Below are 25,506 nucleotides of genomic sequence, written 5' to 3'. Positions count from 1 at the left end.
TTTCATTATCATTGACCATGTCCCACCCCTAGCGAGGGGTGGTGACAGAGGTAGGGTGCTCTTACAGAGGGAAAGTCGATGGATTTTCACACTTGACACTCTGGTCCCTAAGGGGCTTAATGTCCATTTTGATATGCAGTGCTTTTTGTAAAGTCTGCAACATTTGATATTGGTATGTCTTATTCCTAAATATTCCAAAATATATCTAAATGATTGATTGATTTAGTATCATTTGGTGGAGTTATATGCATAGGTGCCTTTGGGTTTCTTATTTGGTTCAGGTTTATATGTTTTGTCCCACTGGTGAGGATACCATTATATATGATTGAGACAACACGACTACAGAATGTGCTGATTGTGTTTTGTTTAGTGATAGCAGTATAAGTTGGTTTGATGATTAATACCTGCTTTAGATAGCTGGCATGATATAACATACGGTGTAATAATATGCTACTGTGTGAGATACTTTTTGTGGTCCTCCTATTTTGAGTATTTAAACATCTTGTTCGTGATATGATGTATTATACTATACGGTATTTACATTATGATTGATGATTTGAGTACTTTGGGGCATGTCATGCTACATGGCCAGTGATGGGACTGCAGCTAACGCTGTATGGCCAGTGTTGTGTTCAAACGAACCAGTATGAAAAATTATTATTATTATAATTATTATAAAAATTATTAAAAATTACTAATAATTGGATTGCCATGTACCCTTCAATTTCCCAGTGTATATGTGTTATAAGTTGGCTCGCTAGTAGGCAGCGGACAGAATGATTTCTTTAGTATGGTCTCCATCTATCAGTTGGTATGGTCAATGAGTGGCTAGCTTTAGTATTAGGAGTGCTATGTATGCTGAGTTTTGTCGCGGTTGATCGGTCTGATATTAGTGTGATTCTACTGGCATTGTTTATCATTGTTTATGGTTGCCTAGCAACAGTCGTCATACTTGTTGCGTTGGTGTTTAATCCTCTAGCTGCAAAATATGAGTATGTATGGTCCCTATAAAGAGTGTCATGTGTAATCTGGATACACCTTCTGTACCGCACTTATACCGCTACATATTACATCTTTAGTCACTGGACATATTTACCGATACTTTTATGCCTACACATTTTATACTCATATCATATTTACAGAGTATTTATCTATCAGCTACCATTTCTACGATCTTGTGCTCTGTGTACTTTTAATTTTTATGTTAACATTGTTGTTTTTTTCATTTGTTTCGTGGTTTCACATTTTTGCCTTGGTGACTTTTTTTGAACCTCCAGGGCCTCTGTATTTACTCTTGCGCATGCGCAGTTGCGCTAGGAGGACGCCACAGACTCTGGCAGGATCGTCACCAGGTAAACACTTAAATAGTTCACTGTATTGTTTTTTTTTTAAGGTCTGAGGAAGGGGGTGACCCCGAAAACGTTCACCAAAGTAATTTTACTAAAGAATACGGAGAGTGCCTTTCTTATTTCTTTGTCTATATATATATATATATATATATATATATATATATATATATATATATATATATATATATATATATATGTCTTTGTATGTGTGCAGTGTATATATATGTGTGTGTGTATATATATATATATATATATATATATATATGGCAGAGTCATCTGGTGGGTGGAGCTTAATTTAAAGGGGTGGGGTCTAGTGCACCCCCATTTTCAAAATTCACCAGCCGCCACTGGGTGGGTGCCAACAGTAAGAATGTCAGAAGGCAGAATTAAATCATAATCTTGCCAAAGTCCTCAAGTGGCTTCGGGTTGGAAAACTGCACTGTGAGCCAGGAGTTCCAGGTTTAAAACCCGGCAAGGTTATTAAAGATTATGTGATCCATTCCCTGTGTAGAGAATTTATGATGGACCCCATTTAGAATAAGGTTGGTTAAAAAACCTGAATATATAGAAATCATTTTATTATTGGTATCTTTCCAATTTAAATCTTTAATTTATTGGAAAAAGGTAGTTGATAATTTTAGCACTATGATCTCAACCTAGAAATATTTGTTCTAATAATCTAATACTACTTTTTTCAAGTTTCAGAGGAGGTTCTATAGAGTTAAAGGGACAGTCTACACCAGAATTTTTATTGTTTAAAAAGGAAGCTAATCCCTTTATTACACATTCCCCAGTTTTATATAACCAACACAGTTATATTAATATAATATTTTACCTCAGTGATTACATTGTATCTAAGCCTCTGCAGACTGCCCCCTTATCTCAGTGCTTTTGACAGACATGCAGTTTAGCCAATTAGTGCAGACTCCTAAATAACTACTCGGGAGTGAGCACAATGTTATATATATGACACACATGAACTAGTACTGTCTAACTGTGAAAAACTTTCAAAATGCTCTGAGCTAAGAGGCAGTTTTCAATGGTTTAGAAATCAGTTTGAGCCTACCTAGGTTTAGCTTTTAAAAAATACCACCAAAGTAACGAAGCAAATTTAATCATAAAAAGTCAATTGGAAAGTTGTTTAAAATGTCATGCCCTATCTGAATCATGAAAGTTTAATTTTGAGTAGACTGTCCCTTATAGAAATATACTTTTCACCTCTGTAATTACCTTCTGCGGACTGCCTCCTTATCTCAGATCCTCTGAGAGACTTGCATTTTAGACAATTAGTGCTGACTCTTCATTAACTCCATGTGCAGGAGCACAGTGTTATCTATGTAAAAAACATGAACTAACTACCTCTACCTGTGAAAAAATGTCAAAAGCATTCAGATAAGAGGCGGCTTTCAAGGGTTTAGAAATTAGCATATGAGCCTACCTAGGTTTAGCTTTCAACTAAGAATAACAAGAGAACAAAGGAAATTTGATGATAAAAGTAAATTAGAAAGTTGTTTAAAATGACATGCCCTATCTGAATCCTGAAAGTTTAATTTGAACTTTACTGTCCCTGTGAGTCAAAAATGCTGCACTATGGGATGCAAAGAGTGTAATATGACATTAATGTGCACAAGAGTAAACCTGCTTTTTATAGCTTGCGGTATACATGTAAATAAGAGGGATAGTTTGTGACAATAGGGTATTTAATAACTAGATGAAGTGAGAACCATTTGTACATTCAAAATATTATAATCTGTGTTTTAATAATGTGAATAAAATTGTGTAGCTACTGCAGTATATGCTCTCGTGTTGATGGATACATCTTTGCTTCTTTTCTTTAAACTGCCTTTTAAAGCAAACCTATAATAGCAAATTAATGATTAGCTATATATATATTCAAGTCACTGACATCCACAACATGTCAGTAATAATATGTTCAGCATCTTGAAAACCACATTATGCTGTGAATCATACATCTTTATAATGCCTACATATACTGTAAATTAAATAGTCTTTACATTGCCAATAAAAATAGTCTTGGCTTTCAACAATACACCTATTAGCTTCCTAAAACATGAAGTAAGTGAAATAGTATCATTTCAATAGGTAGGGTTTTTTTATTTTCTATTTTTTGCCAGCTTGCCATTTAGCAAATAGAACCATGAACATAGTTTACTAATTTTATCTCATTATTTTGACACTGAAAGTTTGCTGCTGAGAGCAAGCACACATAGCAAAGAAACAAATGAGAATTATTCACTTTACTAATATACAGGTAGATTACGAGTTTTGCGTTTGTCTTTTAACACTGAAAAAATGGTAATTTCCGCATTAAAACAGCAACGCAACCATTGGGGCGGAGTCTGGCCGTGCTGGAGAATGGCCACAGGAGTCTGAAGCTCCGAGCCAGTGTCAGACTTAGTGTTAGTTATGATAGCAAGATGAGAGAGGGCAAATTTATACCACTTTATTAAGCAAAGGACTTTGCTATCACTGAGATCGCCGAAGGTTCGTTCAGGAGGCTTATAGAGAACAACGGGGAAGGAGGCTTCCCTCAGGAGATTAACGGCCGCCATCTTAGAGTGAACGTGGCTTGATACAGAACATCTGCATCGAGCAAGTACCCAAGTGCTCCTGTAAGCATAGGCGTATACCAGAACCGGAGGTATGATAACCCTGATGATTAAGTCCACACTTTGCCGGGAACGTTAAATAGACGTTCAATGTTATTATCGCTGCTTGTTTATCCCGGGCGCTACATACCAGAGCTACACCACATGGCAGGCTCCTAATGACATTTCCATATAGGGGCTAACGGCTCAGATACTGCTGGTTCCCAGGGGGTGAAGTATGAAGCCTAGCACATTTAATAAAGTATATCAGATTTGCAGGAACAGTTCACAGGTTTTATATAAATACCATGTCCAGAAGGTCTGCTAAACCTGACAAGGCTCAGAAAACCCCTTCAATAAACGTTAAATCTGTAAGCAGCTTCTTTCAGGGTTCAGCTTCCCCTCCTGGGATATCAACATACCATTCTTTCATAACAAAGATTACTTCAGAAGACTCACAAGCTCATACAACCATGTTTGAGGAGAATATAAGGGAGCTCAAAGATAACATTGCTAATCTGCCCACAAAGCAGATTTTGACGCACTCAAAACTTTAATTACCTCTGAACTGGTTAACATGAATGTCACGGATATCAGACAGCTAAGGCTATCCCCCACCCCCCTACAACCTCACCCCTGTTGTTTCTCAATAGCTGCAGTCAGCAGGGCGGAAGCAGGACCCCTTTTGGCGGAGCTACCCAGTCGGGGTAGCCGGGGGGTATCCGTCACAATGAAAAAAGATATTAAGGATCTAGGACACCGTATGGAATACATTGAAGATTCACAGGACTCTCTTAGCATGATGTATGACAACCTAACTACACATTCCAATATCACTAGCACACAAATAGAAGCACTGCAAGAAAAAGTGGAGGATCTAGACAACAGGGGGTGGCGGAATAATTTAAGAATAAGGGGCATCCCTGAGGCTATTTCATTCAATGATTTACAACAATATTTACAAGACCTCTTCAAATTTTTACTTCAAGATCCGCATACCCCAGATATGGAGTTGGAGAGAGCTCATAGAGCCCTCAGACCACTGCTTCCCTCAGGTTCTCCACCCAGAGATGTTATCTTAAAATTTCTACGCTTCACTGACAAAGAGAAGATCTGGTAACAATCCAGAAAATCCCAAAATATTAAGTATCTGGACCATTCGCTTCAAGTATACCTTGATTTAAGCCCAGTCACGATTCAGAAACGCAAGGATATACATTTCATCACCAAAGCTCTTCAAGAAAGGTCTATAAAATACAGATGGGGCTTCCCATTTAGCCTGCATATTCTACATGAAGGACCCTCCTATACCTACAAGTCATCTGATGACCTGGACATGATATCTAAGGCACTAAATGTCAAGTTTCAAGCCCCTCAGATTTTGGACGTATCAATAAAAGGATTTATTCCGGACAACCCAGCAGCAAGCAGGGTGAAAAGCTCAAGTTGGACGAAAGTGAGTTACAAAAAAGACAAAGCCAAAACCTCCTTGCCGAAGGTGGACTCAAATATGGATTCTGTGACCTGAACACTCTATTGTCTACTGGATTGGGTGAGACTTTTATAGTAAATTGAGATTGGATTATACTTTTTATTTTTTGGAATAAACCTATACCCTGACAGCACCTGTGACTTTAATTTATATGGAGCAGTTGAACTCAAAATTGAAAGTGATATACTTACGGAAGAAAGGGTTCTTGTCTCATATAGGTCTCTGGTAAGGTTTTTTGCAGTAATGTTTGTTTTAGTTTTACTTCTCTAAATGCATACATGCATTAAAAAGTTTGTGTTGAGACTTGGATTTTATGGTTTACATTTTTCTCAGCCTCCTGGACGGGGTAAGTTCACCTTAGTTATCGATTGTAACATAGTTTTAGGCCCAATTGTTAAAGTGCAGTTTACGTTTGCAAAAGGACAGCGTCCATACACTTGGTCTACACTAAATGATTTATCTGCAAGACAGAGGGAGTTACATATATGGGAGATATAGAACAGGTTTCTATGTGAAACTTGAACGCAGCTAACCCTCCCTATTTTAATTAAATGGATCTGATCCCAAAGGCCAATGATTAAGCTAGACTTTGTTATCGTTGCATTACAAAATATTAACTTTCTCTCATCTCTTTAATTAAATATGTATTAAGGAGTCTGCGCTGAGCATCCCCCTTATCATTTTCATGAAATATGACGCACTCATTGTTTTTTGTTTGTTTTATTGTTTTTGTTATGTACCTCTGTGTTATTGTAAACAAAATGTTCTGTTCTGTAATTGTTCCACAGTGTCGCATGAAGTTTTATACCCAGATATTGACTACATTTCTTGGCGATGTTACACCCACAGGCCCATCGGCCTACACATGATATCTATTCCACGGGCTAAGCCTATTAAATGTATAATTATATCAGGGATCGACGTTCTCACCCTTAACCGCTAACATGGCACAGACAACTAAACATGTAAATTTTATTACTGCTAATTCTAAGGGATTGAACTGCCCGCATAAACGTAATATAGCTATTAGGGATATTATACGTCGTAAAGGCGATGTGGCCTTTTTGCAGGAGATGCACTTTGTGTCTGGCAGAGAACCAAAAACATTTTCATATAAATTTGGGGAGACATATTTTGCCTCAAATACAGTGAAAACCAGTGGTGTGGCCATCCTAATTAAGAAAGGTATCCCATTCACCCTTATTAAAAAGCATAGCGATAAAGCAGGAAGATTCCTTATTCTGGTGGGAAAACTAGTAAATACTATAGTTACCCTAATTAATGTATATGCTCCTAACCTAAGGCAGGATGTGTTTTTCAAACACCTTACTAACGTATCCTTAGAACTGACTAAAGGAGTTGTTATCATGGGGGGAGATTTCAATCTTACCCTTGACCCAGGTTTAGATCATTCTAGGTTTGTCCTCTACTTCACACAAAATTATTACCTCAGTGAAACAAAATTTTAAAGATCTTACATTGCATGATGCATGGAGGATTATACATCAGGAATCTAGGGAATACACCTTTTATTCTAACCCACATCACAGGCATTCCAGACTTGATTACTTCATGTTGGACGTTACTAACCTTGCTAGAGTGACTAAGATAGAGATTAACCCTAATACTTGGTCCGACCACATGGTGGTTAGTTGATTACTAGTTATCTGACTCGGTCACACAAGAGCGGATCGGTAAAGTTATAGAAGAGTATTTTCTTCTTAACAGTGACTTAGACCATGACAGTGACCTGGTTTGGGAGGCGCACAAGGCGGTCATTAGGGGAGAAATGATTAGTGTTAGATCATATCACAATAAACAAGCTAGAAAATTAATGGAAGATACACTCAATGAACTTAGCAATTTAGAGACACAACGCAAACTAGACCCAACAAATACAGCAATCTCACAGAATATTGCTGACTGTAAAGCGCAAGTTAATGATATGCTTCATGTAGACTGTAAGAAACAAGCCCTTAAATTGCAGCAGTTATATTTTGAAAATGATAACAAATGTAGTTCTCTTTTCACAAGAAAACTGAAGAGGAGTACTAATAAAAATGTATTCTTGCTATTCGAAGTAGTGGGGAGGTAAAAGGGTACACACTTCCCAACAAATTGCAAATGCTTTCCGTGACTACTATAAAAATTTATATAATCTAACACCAGGTACTGGTGGTTCTACTGCAGAACAGGGGACTAAAATTTCCTTAATAGGAAAGTATCTAGATAACATTCCCATTCCGCAAATTAGTTCTGACCAACAAGAAGTATTAAACAAACCTTTCGAACTTAGAAGTCATTAAGAATCTTCCTAATGGAAAAGCCCCTGGGCCAGATGGGTATACCAATAGCTATTAGAAAACATATAAATCAATCCTTACCCCACATTTATTGAGGCTCTTTAACAAGATTTCAGAGTCTAGCCCCTTCTCAGTCACAGCGCTGGAGGCACATATAGTGGTCCTACCTAAACCCGGAAAAAACCCAGATTGTGTGGAGAACTTTAGGCCAATTTCACTCCTTAATTCAGACCTTAAAATATATAGGAAATTGTTAGCAAATAGGTTATCTCCCATACTACCAAATATTATAAATAGTGACCAGGTTGGTTTCATACAAATTAGGGAGGCGCGTGACAACACGGTAAGAGCTTTACACTTACTAAATTTTCTCACTCACAATAACGAACCTTCAGTTGTGGTGTCAACGGACGAGGAGAAAACATTCGACCGCGTCTGTTGGCATTTTATGAAATCCATGTTGGAGAGATTTGGGTTGGGATCACATTTCATTTCTAAAGTTATGGCTTTATATAGTTCCCCAATGGCTAAAATCAGAGTTAACGGTTTACTTTCAGCTCCATTCAGGATATCTAATGGTACTAGGCAGGGGTGTCCCCTGTCCCCACTCCTATTCGCTTGTATAATAGAAATGTTGGCGATCACTATCAGAAATAATGGAGAAATTTCCGGGGTTCAAATACAACACACTACACATAAACTACGGTTATATGCGGACGATGTCTTGTTTTTCTTGTCGGACCCCATATCCTCAATACCCCGATTGTTAGCTGAGTTTGACACTTTTTTCCTGGCTTCAAATTTTCTTATTAATAATGCAGAGATGCTTGCGGTTCAGTGTGACACTGTTTATCTTAGCCGATTGTCGCAAAGATGCCCTTTTCGCATTCAAGCAAAAAACCTAAAATACTTAGGTATTTTTATTGCAACTTCCTTACAAGAAATGGTTAGGGCTAATTATGACACACTGCAGAGAAATATAATAGCAGATCTCTCTTCCTGGAGATCTAAACATATTTCATGGGTTGGCCGAATAAACTCGATCAAAATGAATATATTACCTAGGGTGTTGTATATACTGCAGACACTCCCGATTCCTCTGCCCAGGGACTTTTTACTGTCTTTACAGAATAAAATATTCGATTATATATGGGATAAAAAGAAAGCGAGGGGGGGCTGGGGGTTCCTAATTTGATTAGATACAGACAGGGGGTCTTCTTGCAGAGAATAGTAGACTGGTTTAGGAACATTCAGAATAAAAAGTGGGTGGCTTTGGAGCATGACATAGCACGGAAATCACACCTGGGTACAATTTGCTGGCAATCAACCCCACACCTGACCACAGATTTTAGACAGAACGTCATTCTAATGGAAACCTTGAATATGTGGAGGGGGATACTTAAAGAATACTCACAAATATCCTCACAATTCTCCCCACTAACTCCTCCCACAGAAAATACCAAATTACCCATAGGTCTTTTACAAAAAGTTAAACAGATGGACACTCCCCTAAGAGCCTTATGGATGGTACATCTAGGTAACGAAACAAGACTATTCACTCTGACAGAACTGGTAGAGAGGGGCTTACTTTTTTTTAATAATTGGTTTGTTCTTCACCAATATCACTCTTACATATTTAAACATCAAGACAGATGTAACTTACTCCGACCCCTTACCCTCTTTGAGACCTTAAGTTACTCAGAATCTCCTGCCATAGGGACCCTATCCTTAACATATGCAATTCTACAAAAACCTTCAATAGGTTATATCCCCCACTACATAGATAGATGGAACGAAGACTTAGATATTGAGCTATCGGCAACAGATATCGCTAAAGTGTTTGGCAATGTCACTAAAGTCTCCGTGTCCAGTAACCTCATAGAGCTTAACATTAAGATAATACAAAGGTGGTATCTCACCCCTGTTAGGATTAAAAATTGTTTCCATCAACATCTCATAAATGCTGGAGATGTGGAGAGGAGAAGGGATCTATGATTCATATATGGTGGACATGTTTGTCGATATACCCAATGTGGTCCTCTATAGTTAAGGCAACAAATGCAATGACAGAACTGAACTTAGAGCAGGACCCTCGTATCTGGTTACTAAATGCTCTACCCGGCAAACTCCCAACGTATAAGAAAACATTCATCTTTATTGCTAGCAATAGTTTTAAAAAACGGGGGCCCGATCGGATATGCAGCGTCGCCCGCAAAAGCCGGCGACGCCGAAATTTGCGCTGGTTTGGTATCACATATACGGCATAACCTAGAAGTTACGCTCGTATATTTCTGCCTTCGCCCATAGTTTTTTGGGCCATTGACAGGTATACCAAAGCAGCGCAGTTTGGTATCCAATATACAGCGTAAGGACTTACGTGGCGAAAATGGAGAAATCTTACTCCATTTTCACCTCGCCACAAAATGCAGCCGTAGTAAGCCTTACCCTGTCTATTGGAGCCCCGTAACTCCCTAAACTACCTGCTAAATAAACACCTAACGCATGCGCAATCTCTATCTACCTGTCAGCCGCAATCCCTAATAAAGTGTTTAACCCCTAAACCGCCGCTCCCGGACCCCGCTGCCACCTACAATAAAAGTATATCCCCCTAATGTGATCCCCCCTACACCGTCGCCAGCTACCTTACCTACCCCCTAAAGTGAGCCCCTACCCCGCCGCCATCTACCTTACCTACCCCCTAAAGTGACCCCTAAAATAGCTACAATGTAATTATTAATTACATTGTAGCTATCTTATGGTTTATTTTATAGGTAAGTATTTAGATTTAAATAGGAATATTTTAATTAATAATATTAATATTAATTAGATCTATTTTAATAAGAATTTAACTAGGGATGTTAGAGTTAGATAGGGTTATTATACTTAATATATATATATAATATAATAACGATATTAACTATATTAACCCTAATATAATTAGGGTTAATATAATTAATATATATAATATAACTATATTAACTATATTAACCCTAATATTATTAGGGTTAATATAGTTAATATAGCTGTCGGCGGTGTAGGGGGATTAAATTAGGGGTTAATATTTTTAAAATAGATGGCAACGGGGTATAGGCTCACATTAGGGGTAGGTAAGGTAGATGGCGGCGGGGTAGGGGCTCACTTTAGGGGATAGGTAAGGTAGATGGCTGTGGGGTAGGGGCTCACATTAGGGAGTTATAGATTTAATATAGCTGGCGGCGGGGTCCGGGAGCGGCGGTTTAGGGGTTAATACATTTTTTATTGTTAGGATAGTGAGGGGGGATAGCGAATAGAGGGTTAGACGTGTCAGGCTATGTTTGGGAGGCGTGTTAGACAGTACGGGTGATTTTATAACTTTAGTCAGGTTTTGTAGGCGCCGGCAGTTTCTAAAGTGCCGTAAGTCACTGGCGACTCCAGAAATTTGTACTTACGCAGATTTCTGGACATCGCTGGTTTGTCAGACTTACGGCACTTTAGCCTCTGACGGCGCCGTATATAGGATAGCTTGAGTTGCAAGCTGAAACAGCAGGCGGCGGGGGTTCCCTCGCTTGCGCCGCAAACTACGATCTTTATCGGATCGCCGATCTTTATCGGATCGCGCCCCTGATCGCAAGAAATTGGAAATCTCAAATTGTCCAAAATCTGGGCTCTTGGTACTCCCAATTTAAATTTATCCTGTCCCTGGAAGAATATGCATACATGAAAAATGGTAGGAGAGACGTTTTCTTACAAATGAAAATTATGTCGGAATCATTTCTTACTACCATATAAGTCATAAGAGGAAAATTGAATAAAAGGGTATTAATTATGCTGGTCAGTTGGGTGAACGTCGTAGTGGGTTGAGACTGGTCTGTGGGTGTGACACTGGGAAGGTGTGATGCTATCTTGTGGAACACTGTTATTTTTTGTTGTATTGTTTACTGTTAAAATTATGATTCTGTACAAGCTTCGTATTATCTAACTGCTTAAATATTTGTTTATCTGTAAAACGATGCCGAGACTTCAATAAAAACTTTTAGAATTAAAAAAAAAAAAAAAAAAAACAGCAACGCAACCATTACAAGTCTTGTTGGTATAGCTGTACCGCAAGCCTTTTAGCCTGTAATGCAACGTCAGTGATGCATCGCAAACACTATTTAAATATTATTGACCCCTAATCTGCCATCCACCCACATCGCTCCCACTATACTAAAGTTATTAACCCCTATTCCGTCGCTCCCCGACACCGCCGCCACTATAATAAACGTATTAACCCCTAAACCGCAAGCCCCCCCAAAAAATATACTAAATTAAACTATTAACCCTTAAACCGAAAGCCCCCACATCGCAATAAACTAATTTAAACTAGTAACCCCTAAACCTAACGCCCCCCTAACTTTATATTAAAATTACAGTTTCCCTATCTTAAATTAAATAAAAACTTAACTGTCAAACTAAAAAATTAAGTTTAAACTAACAATTAAACTAATATAACTATTAAACTAAAATTAAACTAACTACCAATTAAAGAAAACTAAAATACACATAAAAAAATCCAACACTACTATAAAAATTACAAAGTATCTAATAACAAAAAATAAAAAATACTAAATTACAAAAAATAACAAACACTAAATGACAAAAAATAGCAAATGAAATTATCAAAAATAAAAAATAATTACTCCTAATCTAATAGCCCTATATATAAAAAAAAAATCACCCACCCAAAAAAAAACCAAAAAAACCCTAGCCTACAATAAACTACCAATAGCCCTTAAAAGGGCCTTTTGTAGGGAGTTTCCCTAAGTTGAACAGCTCTTTTACCTGTAAAAAAAATACAAAGACCCCACAACAGTAAAAGCCACCACCCAACCAACCCCCCCAAATAAAAAAACCTAACTCTAACAAAAACCTAAGCTACACATTGCACTGAAAAAGAGCATTTGTATGGGCATTGCCCTTAAAGGGGCATTTCACTTTTTTGCATTGCCCTGAAAAGGGCATTTAGCACTTTGAAGAAAAGCACAAACCCTTAACTAAAAAAAAAACCCACCCAAAAAAGTTTAAAAAATCCTAACACTAATCCCGAAGATCTACTTACAGTTCCTGAAGTCCGGACATCCAGGCGGCGAGAGGTCTTTATCCAGGCTGCTCCATCTTTATCCATCACGGGACCAGCATCTTCTTCATCCCTGTGGATGCAGAACAGTCGATGCGTGGAGGCGGAGGTCCAGGCAAAGGTCCAAGGTGGAGGACCAGGCAAAGGTCCAAGGCAGAGGTCCAGGCGAAGGTCCAAGGCAGAGGTCCAGGTGCAGGTCCAAGGTGAAGGTCCAGACGGAGGTCCATTGATCGATCAAATCCGCCAATAGAATGAGAGCTGCTTAAATCCTATTGGCTGATTTGAACAGCCAACAGGATTTTAGCAGTCAATAGGAATGCAATGGTACCCCCAGTATAAAAGGGGTATCTTGCATTTCAATCCTCAGTGTGCGGCGGATGATCACATGAAGAGGACCTCCACATCGGATCAATAGACCTCCGCCTGGACTCCGCCTTGGACCTCCACCTGGACCTCCACCTTGGACCTTCACTTGGACCTCCAACTTGAACCTTCGCCTGGACCTCTGAAGAAGATGCCGGGCCCACGATGGATGAAGATGGCGCCGCCTGGATGAAGATGGACAAAGGTGGCAATACAGTAATTATGACAAATGAGAAATACTTGGAAATGTGTAAGGACATTTTGGATAATAATGATAACTATTGTATCATCAGAACAGACCCTAAAGAGAGATTTACGGATTAATTGACATCAATGCTAGATTGGGATTTTAATGAAAGATTAATTACTAAAAACGAACACCAATATATGGTTAACAAAATGGTAAGAACAGCCACATTCTACAGTCTCCCCAAGGTACACAAAAATGTAACAGATCCCCCAGTTAGGCCCATTGTATTGGCCAATGGGTGCCTAACAGAAAAAGTCAGTATTTTCCTAAATAAAAAACGTAGGAAATTTGTACACACTATGACATCATATGTACAGGACACAAGATGTACTAAACCACTTAGAAAACATGGTAGTGGATGACAATGTTCTATTGGCTAGCATTGAAGTAGAAAATCTGTGTTCTAACATAATGCATAACTTATGCCTTGAAGCAGTGAAACACTTTCAAAAAATGGTAAATCCTAAAGGGAGTTTCAAAGATGATTTTATTATTGATCTACTAAGATTTATCCTAACGCACAATTACTTCCTTTTTGATGATAAAATATATGTTCAAAAAAGGGGAACAGCGATGGGTACATGTTGCGCACCCACGTATGCCAACCTTTTTCTTGGTTGGATAGAGCAAATGAGCATACTGAATCAGGATGTTAATCCATATATGAAGTATATGGATTTATATTTACGGTACATTGATGATGTGCTCATATTATGGTCTGGCAATTTTCTAAAATTCATGACATGGTTAAATAATAACACTTATGGTACTTTATGGTATAAAGTATACACACACAATAGATGAATCAAAAATTGCATTTTTGGATCTATTGATTATCAAAGATGATGATGGTGTTCTCAACACTATATTATACAGAACAAGTATGTCAACAAATAGTCTGCTTGAATGGAAAAGTTTCCACCCAAAGAACCAAAAATTAGGCATACCCACAGGGCAATACCTAAGGGCCAGAAGAAACTGCAGTAAAGATGAGGACTTTGAGGAAAAGATTCAGAGAGAGGTGGTACCCTAATCAATGCCTTAAGAAAGCCTACCAAAGAGCAAAAGCCTCAGACAGAAGATCTTTACTAAGAAACAATACAACAAATGATATACCCACACAGGAAAAGGAACAAATCATAAGAGTCATTGGGACTTTTGAGGAAAATAATCACAAAATTTGCCAGATATTCAAGAAGCATTGGCATGTACTCACAGATCCCTTATAACAACAAACAGAAGATCACAACATCTAAAAGATATCTTGACTAATAGTCACTATTCGGTATCTAAGTCAAGAACATGGCTAAGAGAAACTAAAGGCTTCTATAAATGTGGACGGTGCAAGGCATGCAGAAATACAATTCCAACAAAATAGTTCACAAATTCCAATACAGAAAAAGAATATGAGATAAAAACATTCATGAATTGTAGATTGAGTATGGTCATCTACGTTGCAATGTGCAAATGCAATTTGATCTACGTGGGAGAGACCTCCAGGGAGCTAAGAACCAAGATCTTGGAACACATTGGGGACATTAAATGGAACAGATAAGTACCAATAGCCCAGCATATGAATACATTTCATGCAGATGCTAAGTATGACATTAAGTTCTTTGCAATCAAACAACTGAAACTGAAAGGTAGAAGAGGTGACTTTAATAAAATCTTGTTGCAAAAGGAATGCAGATGGATACATGAGTTGCAGTCAGCAGCAACAAAATGGCTTAATGAAGCTATATCATATAAATGATATATGAATGGGATAAATGTAAAAAGATTTCTGATTAGTCATACAATATCGAGGTGCTAAATGACAATCCCCACCAAGACAGTTTCTTATGTCATAAATATATTCCTACAGGCTCGAATATCAGAAATCATGATATATTACATGAAGCATACAATTACAAAATATGAGACTTATTTGAAATTTGATTCAAGGTGAATACACTCCCACAACCCCCCCCCCCCCCCCCAACAAAAAAAAATATTAAATATTCCTAAGTAGTCATATAACACCGAAGCTCTGAATAGTAATGCTTATGGTATAGCATATACAAATGAATACTCGTAGGGCATACAACTTGAAATATGTAATTACTAAATATGAGACAGAGTTGAGAATTGATCAAAGATGACTGTTTCTTTTCTCTCTAAAAATCGGCTCTAAATGATAAAAGTATTACTTAAGGAAATATGTTTTTATTCATATACAGTATATATGACATGGATGTAAAATAAAGACATACTTTTTTTGCAGAATCTTGACTGCATCTAAAATTATGTTAAACGTGAGAACGCCTAAAAGGATATAAGTAGCTTATAATTATGTAAAACAAACAACGAGCATTCTCTGTCGATCAGTATGGATTTAACTTTGACGCCAGACAGTTAGACACTGTTAGTTAGACAATAGAATTGATCACCATGGCAACATATGCCTATAAAAGAAGCTAAGATGGCTGAGACCACCCCTAAGCCCTGACAAAAGTCACGCACGAGTGACAAAACGAGTGGGCGGAGCTATGAGGGACGCTGTTGTGGAATAAGATACTCATTTGAACACAAAACAAACAAATAACTTGATACACTTGTCTTAATATTATATGATAGTAGCAATCTATAGCTTGCCAATGTTATGGGTTAGTTGGAGACTGAATAGCCAGCTAATTAAGTTTGATTACATTACGGCTGCTAAGAAATATTGCTAAATAGATTATATGATATGTGGAAAACTAATGAGTGGTCAGGTTGATGCTTTCTAATGATTAAGTAATGAACAGTATGAATGTGTGTTGATAAGCACTAGGGATACAGTCAGAAATCGGCCGACTGTGTTAAATCACAGCGGTACGCAGGAAGGAGGTCGCCTTTGAGCGCATAGACTGATTGTATGTGCTTCATATGATTACACCAGCATGCATGTTTATTCCTAAGTACTGATAGTTAGTGATGTCCCGAACTGTTTGCCCGTGAACAGTTCACGGTGAACTCAGCTTGTTCACGTTCGCCGCTGCGGGCGAACACATGCGATGTTCGATCCGCCCCCTATGTGTCATCATTGAGGAAACTTTGACCCTGTATGTCACAGCCTTCTGACACATTAGAGCCAATCAGCATCAGACACTCCCTCACAGACCCTCCCAGCTGCTGGGCAGCAGCCATTTTAGACTCATAACGACCTTGCTTTCTTAGTGAGAGGACGTTTTGTGTTGCTGCTGCTGACATTATAGGGAAATAGATAGCTAGGCTAGTGTATTTAGTGTCCACTACAGTCCTGAAGGACTCATCTCTGCTGCAAGGACAGCACCCCAAAAAGCCCTTTTTAGGGCTATAACTTCAGCCATTTTTTTTTTCTTAGTAATTTATTAGCATTTGCCTGGCTTTCAGCCTGTGTGTGAGGCTCACAGCATATGCTGTGATTAGTGCCACCACTGATATCTGCCTAACAACATTAGTTTAAATTTAACCAACAAAAATTTTAAATTATTTTGCTAGTGTAATTTATTTTCATTTTCTATCAGGCCTGTGTCACACAGTATATACTCTGGTGCATTGCTCTGTGCCAGCCACCAGTGGTCATATCCGCTTATAACATTATTTTAAATTTTAAAAAAAACTTTTAAATCATTTTGCTAGTGTAATCTAATTTCATTTTCTATCAGGCCTGTGTCTGTCAGGCTCACACAGCATATACTTCAGTTTTTTTCAGTCTTTTGATTAATTGCTCTGTGCCAGCCACCACTCATATCTGCTTCACCTTATTTTAAATTTTTTAAAAAAACTTTTAAATTATTTTGTTAGTGTAATCTAATATCATTTTCTATCAGGCCTGTGTGTTTTGCTGACTTACAGAGCATACTGTGTTTAATTGCTGCCCTCCCTAGTCTATCAGCCACGACTCATATGTGTTTAACCTTTTTTTAAATTCCCCCCCAAAAAAACTTTAAATCATTTTGCTAGTGTAATCTAATTGTATTTTCTATCAGGCCTGTGTGTATCTGACTTACAGAGCCTACTGTTTTTAATTGCTGCCCTTCCAAGGCTATCAGCCACGACTCATATGTGCTTAACCTTTTTCTTTAAATTAAAAAAAAATCTTTAAATCATTATGCTAGTTTAATCTAATTTTATTTTCTATCAGGCCTGTGTCTAACTGTCTATCTGACTTACAGAGCATACTGTTGTTAATTGCTGCCCTACGTAGCAGCCAGCCAGTGCCACTGCTCATATCTGCTTAATATTATTTTAATATTAAAATATAAACTTTTAAATTATTTTGCTAGTGTAATCTAACTTCATTTTCTATCAGGCCTGTGTTTTTCTCACTTACACAGCATACTGTGTTAAATTGCTGCCCTACCTACCAGCCACGACTCATATCTGCTTTACATTATTTTAAAGTAAAAAAAAAAAAATTAAATCATTTTACTAGTGTAATGTAATTTCTTTTTCCATCAGGCCTGTGTGTTTCTGGCCCACATCATATAGTGTTACACAGTTTATTTTTTGGACTGTTTGCGGTGCGTTACACTTGGAGTTTGCTCTGTCACTGTGAAGCGGCCGTAACCCTTACACTACCTGATAGATACGACATCATAACTGATGTTTTAAAGCACGCTATTGCAAACAATTTGGGGATGTTAGGTGATTTAGGCCCTTTATGGGTTAAAAGCAGACTCTGCATCAACTATGTAATTTTCCATGGGAGTTTTGCCAGGGATCCCCCTCCAGCATGCCACAGTCCCAGTGTTAGTCCCCTTGAAACAACTTTTCCATCACTATTGTGGCCAGAAAGAGTCCTTGTAGGTTTTTAAGTTTGCAACATCACTACTGATAGTACCCCACAGTCTCTCATAGCTCACACAGTCTATTTTAACCTAGCAGCTGACTCCAAGACTATCATTTAAATAGTGGATGTGAAATACCCCCTATGACCTAGCAGTTACAGCTGTATTTTTAAATGTTTTGTATATGTTGCATATCTGTTAAATAATGTGTTTCTTTTTAATCATAAATAATTTGATATAATAGTGTGTAAAAAGCCCCAAATCCTTGTTTGGATTCCTAATCAAATATATGAAGATGGAGCCACCAGGATGAAGATCGTTCAAGTGGGACTTCAACAACTGTGAGTAACTAAAGAGGGGTTAGTGTTTAAGGTTTTTGGGGGTGGTTTTTGTTTTTTAGATAAGGGTTGGCACCCTTAAAATAGCTTAATGCCCTTTTCAGGGCAATGTCCATACAAATGCCCTTTTCAGGGCAATGGGTAGATTAGGTCTTTTAGATAGTTTTTTTTATTTTGTGGGTTTGGGGGGTGGGGGTTTGTAATTTTAGTTGGTCTTTGTATTTTGTTTAGAAAAAGAGCTGATATATTTAGGGCAATGCCCTACAAAGGCCCTTTTAATGGCTATTGGTAGTTTATTCTAGATTAGGTTTCTTTTATTTTGGAGTATTTTTTTTTTAAATGGGTATTAGAATAGAAATAATTTTTAATATTTTGGATAATTCAATTGTTATTTTGTGTAATTTTTTTTTTGTTTTCGGGTGGGTTTTTATTTTTAGATTGGGGTTAGGCATTTCCTAAAAGAGCTGAATGCCCTTTTAAGAGCAGGAAAAAGAGCTGAATACCCTTTTAAAGGCAATGCCCATACAAATGCCCTTTTCAGGGCAATGGGTAGATTAGGTTTTAAATTATTTTTATTTTGTGGGTTTGGGGGGTGGGGTTTGCATACTGTTAGGGGGTGTTTGTTTTTCTTTTGTAGGAAAAGAGCTTTTATCTTTAGGGCAATGTCCTACAAAAGGCCCTTTTAAGGGCCCTTGGTAGTTTATTATAGATTAGGGTTTTTTTTATTTTGGGGTGTTTTTTTTATTTCTAAACAGGCTATTAGAATAGAATAAAATTTTATTCTTTTGGATAATTTCGTTTGTTAATTTTTGTAATGGTAAGTTTTTTATTTTTTGTAATTTTAGTGTTTTTTATTTTTTGTAATTGTAGGTTTTCTTTTTTGTAAAGTTAGGTTTTAGTGTAAGGTAGCTTAGTTTTTAGTTCACAGGTAAGTTTGTATTTATTTTAATTAGGTAGTAAATAGTTAATAACTATTTACTAACTAGTCTACCTAGTTAAAATAAATACAAACTTACCTGTGAAATAAAAATAAAACCTAAGCTAGCTACAATATAACTATTAGTTATATTGTAGCTAGCTTAGGTTTTATTTCACAGGTACGTTTGTATTTAGTTTTAAATAGGTACTATTTAGTTAATAATTGTAAGTTTAATTTAAGAGAAATTCAAAAGATGAAGCAGCAGTCGTATCTTGTGTGAATAAAAAGTCCAATCTTTATTTTCCAATTTAAAACATCACAGCAAAGGGTAAAGGAATGCAGGCTGGTTGACTAATTTCGGCAATGCTGTAATCATAAACCTGCAGACACTTAAAAGTGGGCATATTTAAAGGGATTATCTAACACAGTGATTGGTCAATGTTAATGGGAGGATACAATCACTCCCCCACATATTAACCTCTTACTTATAAATGTGAAACTACAATTAGCTCCAAAAGTTAACTATGACTAAATAGTTGTTTAGTCATAGTTAACTTTTGGAGCTAATTGTAGTTTCACATTTGTAAGTAAGAGGTTAATATAATAGTTTCACATTTATAAGTAAGAGGTTAATGTGGGGGAGTGATTATATCCTCCCATTAACATTGACCAATCACTGTGTTAGATAATCCCTTTAAATATGCCCACTTTTAAGTGTCAGCAGGTTTATGATTACGGCATTGCCGAAACTAGTCAACCAGCCTGCATTCCTTTACCCTTTGCTGTCATGTTTTAAATTGGAAAATAAAGATTGGACTTTTTATTCACACAAGATACGACTGCTGCTTCATATTTTGAATTTCTCTATACTTTGGGATTACAAGGAGTCCCTTTCTTGGCAGTCTTTATCTCGAGGATCCTCACACTCTGGTTGTAACACAGTGGATAGGCTGGGAGCGAGTACCGTGTTTTCTGGATTTGGATAGGCTGATCGCAGCACACCCCCGACTCTGCACGCCCCTGATGACATCACACGCCACGCTACGGAGACCCGGAAGTCTCACAATGTAGGAAAACGGAGAGGAGCAAAGCCCTGTAAGGGAACCGGCAGTCCTGCCGAAGTTTGTCCCTATGCCAGGAGCATACCTCTGAAGAGTTCCGCTGTCTGTATACAGGGACATTAGTGATACCTAACGGCAGAAGGGTGAGTTTTTGGATTTCCCCTATTCCGCTTCAGTGGATGCCTTAGGAGAATTGGGGTTAATAACTTTGTGTCGCTTTAAATTGAGGGGTGTGTTTGCGCTACCATTATAGCCTAACTCCACAAGGTCCTTGTTACCCACCACTGATTTCTTGGCTCAGCCCGGTGAGCTGCCTGGTTAACTTAGCCTGGAAGAGGACCATAGAGGGTTAAGGGTTCTAACGAAAATGTGTACTGCCTTTTTTTTTTGAGTGGGGGCGGCACATTTTTTACAATACATTTCAGCCAACACCGGTTCAGTAAAAAAGTAATTTCCCGGTTTGTTTATTGTCCTGCCCACCTCTTTACTTTTATACTATAATGCCTGTAATGCCTGTGCACTGAGTTTCCTAAGTAGTTAACTGAACACTCTACTATCTGACAAGGACCACACAGCAATCAGCATAATATGGAGGCATTGTGGCACCCACCCTGCTCACCACCTGGCTTGCTTAACTGGTCGTGCACTGCAAACGATCCGGGAGTGTACAGAAATAAACTCCAGCTATCAAGCAAATTTTTGTGGTAAGCAGGGTGGTTGCCATAATGCCTCCATATTATGCTGTGTGTTCTGTGTCCTTTAGTAGAGTGCTCAGCTCACTATAAAGGAAACTCAGTGTAAAGACATTATGCCTGATATAGTATGGGAGTAAAGAGGTGGGTGGGACCATGAGCAGACCGGGAAAAGTGTGCAAAGATTTAGACGCACAATGTCCTGAATCATGAATTCTTCTGGATAACTAGAACAGCAGGTACGCAATATTCCTCTAGTGCCAGATAAATACAAACCGCAAGCAAGTCTTTCTGACTGTGAAATAGCTGCAGTGGTTAATAGACAGCTTGCGGTAGGCTTTTATTTTCAGTACAGCATCCTCATTGTAATGCTTTTTAAATTGGAACAGATTCCAGCGTTCGTGTGGGGTTATAAATGGGAGCGTTTCCTCACATGTATCATACTGAGGGCTGTTTTCTTTAACTTGTCTTAACTGATACTGAATAGTCATCTTCAACTATCAACTCACAATAATATTCACAACGTTAACTGTGGTAATCACTGGTGTCATGCTAAAATCTGTGTGGCTGAAATGTATTGTAAACAATGTGCCACCTATGAGCAGACTGGGAAATTTCTTTCTCATCTCAGAGAAGATGTAGCTGTGGGGTAGGTTGATGGACTAGTTTTAGTATAGTTGCTGACTAGTTTTAGTATAGTGTTTGTGTTTGGTCTGTACCTATTCTGTAAATCCTGTGATGGGGAATACATTGGAATTATGAGCATCAGCTGCTTATTCTCTAGTGATAGATATAAAAAGCAGTGATTCTTTTCAATATAGATCTAAAATTCTATTATAGGAACATGTAATTAAACAATACTACATTAATGCATTTACTTTTGCTGAACTCTTTTGATAGATTATAATATGGGTATGTGTGTGGTGTGCATGCATATGAGTGTGTATGAGGATGTATGTGTGTGGATGTGTGGTGTGTGTGCTTATGAGCATGTGTATGAGTGGTGTGCGTGTATGGTGTGAATGCATATGCTTGTATATATGTGTAGAGTGCATGCATATGAATGTGTGGTGTGCATATATTTGTGTGTATATATGTAATGTGCATGCATATGCGTGTTTATATGTGTGGTGTGCATGCATATGAGTGTGTGTATGGGGGTGGTTAAATAAAAAATGGTGGAAGGAGTGGGCTGCTTTGCCTTAAAATGCCCGGGCCTATTTTTGGTACCAGTCCGGCCCTGAGGGTTAGGGTTATGGTAAGTGTTAAGTTTAGGGGTATATAGTTTAATTTAGGTTGTTGCGATGTGGGGAGCTGGCAGTTTAGGGGTTAATAGGTTTATTTAGTGGTAGTGACGTGGGAGACCAGAGGTTTAGGTGTTAAAAGCTTTATTTCGTGGCAGCAATGTCGGGGAGCGGCAGAATAGGGGGTTAATAGATTTATTATAGTGTGGGCGATGTTGGGGTGCAAGGGAATAGGGGTTAATAACTTTAGTATAGTGGCGGCGATATCGGGAGCGGCAGATTAGGGGCTAATAGATTTATATAGGTGGTGTAGATGTCGAGAGCGGCAGATTATGGGTTATTAACTTTAGGTAGGTGTCGGCAATGTCGGGGGCGGCAGATTAGGGGTGTTGAGGCGTGGGGTTTATGTTAGGGTACTTTTATTTCCCCATAGACTTTTATGGGGCTGCGTTACGGAGCTTTTAATTCCGCGATCGTGTTTAATTTCTTACCCGCTCTCCCCATTGATGTCTATGGGGAAAGCGTGCACAAGCATGTCAAAGCAGCCCTTGTATTTTGTGCGGTATGGAGCTCAAGGCAACCATATCCCACGCACAAGCCAGCTGTTTCAAAACTTGTAATGGCAGTGCTTTGGAGGGTGAAATAACGCAAATTTTGTTGCGTTCGTTAAAAACCCTCTAACACGCATAACTTGTAATCTACCTGATAATAAATAAACCCATAATTACTCATTAACAACAGCAGAGAATGTCTTTATATTTCTCATATTTTCTTTATATTAATTCCACTACTAACAATTAGGTGGAAACTGAAATATATGTTGATGTTTTATATTTGTTACTAAAATGGTACAATAGATTTCAGTTTATATATTTTATAAATGATGTGTACATTTGCTATTATACTGTTACCATTATTATGTCCCATTAACATGCAAATAACCCTAGTTGCAACCCTGTCCCTTTAACTGACAAGCTAAACCACTAAGCGCCCAATTGGATCAACTAAATTTTGGGCTAAATTACAAGTGGTGTGCTATTGTTAGCGTGAGGGCATTTATTAAGAGACTGAATCCACATTACAGGTGTTTAAATTACCGCAATTTTTTTGCACTAATTAACTGTAATTTACGTACAGCATATTTTCTAAGGGCGGTGTTGACCATCAATGTATGCTTGTATTACAAGTTGAAAGAAATTGTGATCACTCAAACACGATCGCATTTTACGCTCAAACTCAAAGTTCATGTAAAGAGTTTGGGCTAAGAAAAATGTTCCACTAAGAAAAAATAAAATAAAAGATAAAGTTTATCCATCTACACTACCCACCCTTTACACTATTAACCCCCTAAACCATCACATAATAAGCCCTCTACTCTAAAAACCACTAAACCTCCACAACCCCATTGCAATAAACTCCCTACACTAAAAACAACACCCCCATTGCAAACTACCTCATAACCTATTAACCCCTAATTGCCAAATACCTCATAAAAGCTAACCCCCCAACACCCTTAAAGTCCCCATAAAAATAAAAGCCCCCCAAAAAAACTTTATACAACTAAAACCTACTAAAAAAATGCCCTGAAAATGTGATTGGTCAGGCAGTGCCCTAATTGATGTCATCAGCTCTTTCACATAAAAAAAACCCCCTATACTAAAACCAATGTAAACCTCCACCCCCCCCCCAAAAAAAAAATCCCTATTGTTAAAAAAAAACTTATCCGGAAAAAAAAAAGATTATCAGTAATTTAGCTCTTTTGGGTGAAAAAAAAAACTACCCTAAAAATATGCCTTGAAAAGGGCACAAGTGATTTAGCTGTAAAACATACCAAAAAAACCCACAAAACCTGAGGTATTACCTCCAGTATATTTATGCTACACATGTTTGAATGTTTAAATGCATTTTAACCATTTTAATGCTGCTCTTGCTTCTAAAGGTGTAACTGCTCTTTCTGTTTGTTCCTTACAGGGGAGACTTACAGATTTTTTTCTCCTGGAGTTAAGGACTTCTTCCACTCTACAGTATCTGAATTGTTGGCAGATATGCTGCCTTCAAATAAGCATAAATGGTCAGTTCATAATTTACCTTTTATTAGCTCTAAACCTAATGAGGTTAATGTTTCTCTCTATGAATTTTTCTAGGTTTTCTCTGACAATCAGGGGTCTTTCTCTTTTATGTTTAAAGTTGAACATTTTCATTCACTTTTAAAGAAGATTTTGTTTACTTTAGGGGTTAAGGATTATAAAGTTGCTGAGGATAAGTCTGTTATTTATTTAGACTTAATTTATAATCCTATGGTTAAATCTCCTAAGGTTTCTTCCTGTCCCTGATGCTGTCTCTGAGATATTTTCTAAAGAATGGGCTAAACCAGAGGTCACAGATGAAGGTGTGAGATGAAACGTGTCTGACCCTCTCTCTACATCTAGTTTTTTCTTTTATATTTTTGTTTTCTTTCAGTTCCATGATTAATAAATGTTTTAACTTTGCTCTTACCCATGCTCCATTTTTTTTTTTTGCTTTTTACTTTTTACTCATGCTAAACCAGGTAATCCCTTTAATACATCAGCAAGGTTTAAGAGAATGTATTCTTTGCAGCCTTCAATAGTGAAATTTTGGGAAACTGTTACTAAGGTTGATGAAACCATGTCTACCTTGGCTAAGTGTACTTATATCCCTTTGGAAGATAATTCTTCCTTTTAAGACCCTTTAGATTAGAATTTAGAATCATTACATAGGAGTGTTTTTTCAAGAGGGATCCTGTATTGAATGAACTAATTGGAGAGAAATCCATTGTAGTTTTTAAAAGGGCAACCAATCTTAAAAACATTCTGGCGCCTAGTAGAATTGTTAAGAACAAAAACACTTCTAGACACATCTGTTATTCTAGGTCTATTATTAATAATACATATAATAATAAGCCAGTAAACAATCTTTATCATAAAATGAGAAGAGGAGCCTTCAAGTGTGGTATAAAAAATTGTAAAATGTACAGACT

At 37.6% G+C, this 25,506-nt stretch overlaps 1 long non-coding RNA gene across 1 annotated transcript; it reads left to right on the top strand.

The window, feature by feature from the left end:
- The first annotated feature begins 1,325 nt into the window (after nt 1-1,325).
- Nucleotides 1,326-25,003, top strand: LOC128647825 (uncharacterized). The gene is made up of 3 exons (XR_008400428.1): nt 1,326-1,352; nt 24,480-24,579; nt 24,824-25,003. It is a non-coding gene; the product is annotated as an uncharacterized LOC128647825 (long non-coding RNA).
- The last annotated feature ends 503 nt before the right edge of the window (nt 25,004-25,506 follow it).

This window comes from Bombina bombina, chromosome 2, assembly GCF_027579735.1.
Source record: "Bombina bombina isolate aBomBom1 chromosome 2, aBomBom1.pri, whole genome shotgun sequence".
Classification (NCBI taxonomy): domain Eukaryota; kingdom Metazoa; phylum Chordata; class Amphibia; order Anura; family Bombinatoridae; genus Bombina; species Bombina bombina.
The sequence above is the reverse complement of the archived record's forward strand: the minus strand, read 5'-3'. Positions and strand labels throughout refer to the sequence as shown.